Genomic DNA, 6,000 nt, shown 5'->3' with positions numbered 1-6,000 from the left:
AAAACTTAGCCAACCCATACCAAGTTTTTGTGAAACAGCCTGTAGGTTATGAATCTGTTTGTGATGTTACTCAGTTTAACGGTTCCTTATGCATTTGTGTGTGCCAGAATTATTTTGCTGCCATTTGGAATTTAAATGAACAAAGTTTTATCGTCAGGGCTCTATTTTGTGACTTCACAGTCGGAGATCTGCTACAGAATTGAATCCTTGCCGTTAAGTGATCCTTGAAAAGTCGCAGTTTTATTTCTATTCTTGTTTTGATCACAAGGAGAACTGCTAAAATGTGAACCATTTATAAATTAAGGAATGCCTGCCTGGTCTGTATATTGCTTAAAACAATGTTCTTAGAGGCACAGATTGCCTTAGTCATCTCACTTACAGTAGGGTGGGCTCCATAATTTGATGAAATTTGGTACATTTTTCACAGTGCCACATGCAACTAGTGTTTTTACTGTAGGGTACTTCACATCTTAACAAAAAGACCTTTGTTGTGTTTTACTTTCCTTCCTTATTGGAACTCACTGGTAGGTGCCAGTCCTTCTAACTTTTTTCCGTACAGGAGGGAATTAATCAGCTGTAGAAGCATGCTTTCTCACTGTTTGACAAAACTAGACAGAAGATAAGTTTTGGCAGACTTGAGAACCAGTCTAATTTAAAGACACAAGAGTAGGAGATTAGAGAATACAATAAAGGTTAGGACCTGGAAAACAGAATATGTAAACTATTGAAGATAAGATTCACAACATGCAGAAGACTTGGAGCTGTGTTGCTCTGGTGTAAATGCAGGAGGTTATGTCTGTGGGCCACTTAGTGGACAATTGCGAAATTACAGAATTGAGAAAAGGTAAATCATTGGGTTTTTCAAGTTCTAGTCAGCTGCGTTTGGGAGGAATGACATAGAAAGATATTTTATGAAGATAAAAGGGATAAGTAGAGTTGCAATATTTGGTCCTGTTGTGCCAACTGGTTGGCATGCACAAGAAACTGTAGTTGCCTCCTTTTCTCCTCCCATCCAGATGAGTTGGTTAAAAACCAGAACCCCTCTGTGAGGTTGCAGTAAGGCAGAATTATTTAATTATGGCTCCTTTGAAACTTCTAAGTCAGGAAACAGTACCATAAAGTTGAACCTTCAAGTCCATGAATTGTCGGAAGAATGAAAACACAGTATTTGCAACCATTGAACCTATTTGATAATTTAAGTGCCTATAACTTTGTACTGTAAATCTTGTTCTAGATAACTTTAAAAAGGGAAGTTATTTATACAGTGTGTTTTGTGCTTTATTAAAAAAAAATAATTAGTCCTATGTACATGTGTATAATTAGATACATTCACGCACACACACATATATGCCATAGTTGAGATTTGAAGAAAAAAGTTAGGAATAATATGAAAATTGAAGAAAATGTTAAAACATCAGGTTGATTTATGCAGATTATCTGTTGTCTGAAGGTGTGTACATGGAGATTGTTTTGATACGTGTTTAAATTTCCCCTAAATACAACTGGTGAAAAAGTGTAATGCAGAACTAATGTGATTTGTGAACAACTACAACCTCCTAACATGTTATCTTTTCATTTTAATTCTGTAGTTTGCATAATGTAAATGGTCAGGCAAAAAGATAGCAGTATTTTTATTTTCTATTGTGATGTACAGACTTTATTTAATAGTGCTACATATTTTATAGATAACTAGCTATTTTGAGGGACATTTCTTCTTTTTAACAATAAAGTCATTACTTTTGTTCAGTAATGCCTTTAAGTATTAATATGTACTCTGGCTGAAAAGTTCACAGATGTGTCAGCTATGATTTTAATTTATTTGAATATGGTAAAAGATACAATATAGTGCCACAGTGCTCATGGAAAAGGGCTTTTTAAAAGAAGGTTTCTCCGTCCACTGCCAAGAACTGTATGATGCGTTTGAAATTATTAACCATGTCTTTGCACATCATTTTTGCACAGGTAGCAGAAAAACATTGGGTATGAGCCAAAAAAAGAAAAAAAGAAAACTTTTTTTTTTTTTTTTTTTTTTTGGCTTTGCCTCTAGGATTTTTATCAGTAAGGAGAAATGTTTATCTAGGTATCCTGCTAGCTTAAACTTTCGGACTATGGAGATTTAGTTAAATTAACCCAGTCCATTTTAGAAATACTTTTGTTACTACTTTCAGAAGCTGTTACGGCATTGTAAGCTTTAAGTTTTGTAAAAATCAATTTCTCTCAAGCTTCAAGAAGCCGTCGATGACAGTATAAGCAAAACAAGAAAGTGAATTCCTGTAGTTTCTAATTATCTGCCTGTTTTCTCCTCTGTTGTATAGGATTAACAAAGTAATAAGATGATGATCTTTGGTAGATATCTTATAGACCTGAATTGATTTATGCATTCACTTAGACAAAGACGAGAATAAACTGCTGCAAAGATCTTCAATATTTGGGAGACAAAAATCCTTGATCCTGAAGATTAACCTGAATTTTTCAGCACTTCATTTTCCAGATTCATACTGAAACGTATGATGCATATGTCGTTTTCCCTAGTCATCAAGAGGAGCTGCTGGATCTTAAGTAATCCTTGATTCTCTGATATTCTAAAAAAGCCAGTTCCTAAAGGAGCTGTTTGCATAAAGCACTTCAGCACGCATCTACCTTCTGTGTGAAGTAAATTGCTGGAGCTCAAGTATGTCGATACTGATATTTTAGCCACCTTTCAGAAAGCTCTCAGCTCCAAGCCAGCCCATTAGTTATTATATAATGAAACAGACTCTTAGGCTAAGTTTTTGCTTTATGCAATACTGTAGAATTCAGAAGCCTTTAAGGGATAGAATAGGTAATTGGGTTTGTCTGTTCACATGGCATAATAATCCTTTTTGGGTCAAAATTATAAGGATTTGTCATCTAAAACAAGTCCCCCAAGTCTGACGAATATGATTTATGTATGCACATAAACATCAATAAAAATCAGAAGTGTGAAGTGCATGAGTGCATGTTGGGAGCATGAAAACTGTGCCTTTGAATTTCTTAATTTTTTTTTTTTTTTTTTAATTTAACCTATTCCCTGTGATTTCAGTAATTTGGTAAATAATTTGAGTAACTTATATAATTACTATTGTCCAAATTACTTGCAAATTTCACAGGAAATATGATGCTCCTGTTGTAAAATGTAGGCTTGTCTTCTGAGTTCTGCTCAAAATGTAGTTTTTTCCTGAGTTTTGCTCAGGGAAAGGACACTTTTCCCAAAATGCATCACTTTTTCCTGATTATTTTCTTGGTGAGTCTGTCTTCAAGTATCGAATGAGATATAAAATGAATATTTTGTTACCTCCGTAGTAGTTTCAAATGAAATTTTAGATCTTGATCTGAATGACCATTTGAATGTGTTTTTAAAATGAAGCATTTGCATACATTTTGTCTACCCTATCCCCATAGCTTGTGTTTCAACAACCTGAAACGTTGGAGAAGCCAACGTAGTTAAAAAGTCGTCTTTGGCTTTAGAAGACCTATTAAAAGGGAAGTTAAGCATATCTTCCATCAACTATTAGGATGATACACTACTTCATCTTTCTTTTTGACGGTGCCTCTGAAATCAATAGGTTTTTATCTAGTGCCCACAGTCTTTGTTCTGAACAGGGAGTGATGTCTGAAAACAGCTGGCAGTGTTGTATGCTGCAGTGCTTTATGGAGCCCTGATGTGTTAGCTTTGTTTGGTGTAGCAGAAGTGGAGCACGCATTACTTCTAACTTGAGAACAAATCCAATGTAATTGTTGCATATTTTACCTTTGATTGCAGTTGCAAACACCCACACCATGTACTGACATTTGTGCTCTGACATGCCATGCCCAAAATAAAATGTATTATATTGTATACAAGATGAATAAATAACGTTGTAGCTAACTTAGAGAAGATGTAAATAAAAAAAGAAAGAGTGGAACAAGGAAAACAGTCACACTCTTGTGTGTTATATGCCAGAAGTGTAGAATAATCCTTTTAAAAATGTAACACACTAATGTATTTTGTACAGCATCTGCTTTAAAAGGTGCCTTATTGAGTTTACCATGAATTGCTTGTTCTGTACACAGATTATGTCCAATGTATCATTTTTAAGTAAATAACCTTATTTTAGTACACATTAGTGATGTGTTTTGTTACTATGAGGCTTTGTCTTAAAATGTAATGACTTGGAAATCATAATACTTTAATACTTGTGTTTTTTTCTGCAGCCCTTGAATAAGTCGTGAATGGCAACTTTGATTGCTCAGTGGAATCATGAATTACTTGATGCTTTATAGTCCTCTGCTTCTTGGTCTTAAGTTGAGCACAATGATAAAACCAGAGCTTCTTTTGTCTGGTTTTTTGGGTTTTTTTTGTTTTTTTTTTTACTCTGCTTATAGTGAAACCAAAAGCAAATCAGAGTTGAATAACTCTTTGAACATGTGCGAGTTGACTACCTGCTGATTTTATCTATATAAATTTATCTCAGTGGGTCAAGCCAACTGAAAAAGGGAAAAAAAATGGATGAGGGGTTCTTTTGTTGGCTCTTGTGTGTGTGTGTGTGTGTGTGTGTGTGTGTGTGTGTAGTAGTAGTAGTAGTGTCCAAATCATGAAATTTAAGCTAATATGCTTCTCTGCTGTTGGTTACAAAATTATGCAGGTGTTTCTATACAACCTAAGTTTATTATGTTTTATGGTTCAAGTAAATGAAAAACAATCCAGGGGATACTTGGCTTTGAGTAGACAGTTGTCTAAAATCTCAGAGTGTTTTTCTCATTGCAGAAATGTGCTAACTACTAAACTGCAGACAGTTCAGTTTCAGTTTGCAAGGAAGAAAAAGTAAGGTCAATTTTGAATCATTTTGTCTACGTAAAGGTATGTTTTGACCAGGAAGAATTTTGCTTTAGAGATAGCTTTTTATGATGTGTATAAGGGTTTCATGTCTGAGCATTACAAAAACAGTTAACCAGTATATTGTAAAAAACTTTTTTTCTTTGAAGTGATAATTTCACGTGTTAGATTTGTAGAATATTTTTTATCTGGTTTCAAACCTTTTTTTTTTTTGCCCATAATACCAGTAATTTACAGAGCCAGATTTGCTGCTCTTACTGTTAGTATCTTGCAAGAGTAAATTTTCTGTCATGATGATGGCTGTAGCTGACAGAACGTATTCACTGATTGAGCTTACCATGGCTGGGATGCAGACTGTGGGATTTCTTATATTTGCATCACAGGAGGACATAATGAAAACATTGAGTAGTTGAAATTTTGCACCAGTGGTTTGGGTGTTTGTTTGGACCAAGCGACCTAACGTTGGTCCTAGAAACGGCCACATGATGGCGGTATATCGCAAAGATACGAAAATCCTTTTAAACATGGTGGGGGTTTTGATGGTTGAAAATGAGTTCTACTGCCTACTAGTAATAAATACCAAAATCGTGTAGTTGATGTGTAATTGTTTTTCACCTTCATATTAAGTTTTTTCACCAATACACTCACAGCAGTACTTAAGAACTGAAAGCCATGTCCAGCAGCATCTCCAACACCTTCTCAGTTACATTTTGTTTGAAGGCCAAAAAGCATATAAAATAGTAAAAGCATACTGAGTGATTTCTGAAATGAATCATGAAATAAAAGCAGAAGTATCAGTGATTTCAATTCCATAAATTCCATTAATCCTTTCCCTGGCTTTATCTTCACTGTTCCCCAAACCACTATTTCGGTCTGTCTCAGATATTAAAGGAGTAAGAAGTCTTTCAATACTAGGCATGAATCAGATTCCAGAGAGGCCCACTATTGTGACTGGATCACCCCTATAAAACTGGTTCTTGAGGGGTGACCACCGTGGACTTCAGAGGCAGGATGTGGGCATGTGAAATGGGCTCAGATGAATCTGACTGCGGGATTTGGTGAAATCAACCACAGAGAGATAATAAAATAGAAAATTAATACACAAAATAGAAAGTTGATACACAATGAGTGCTTGAATTGTGAGTGAAGTAAGGAGCTCATCTCAT

The sequence above is a fragment of the Tetrao urogallus genome (assembly GCF_951394365.1).
Source record: "Tetrao urogallus genome assembly, chromosome: 5".
NCBI classification, from domain to species: Eukaryota; Metazoa; Chordata; class Aves; order Galliformes; family Phasianidae; genus Tetrao; species Tetrao urogallus.
Note: the sequence above shows the minus strand (reverse complement) of the source record.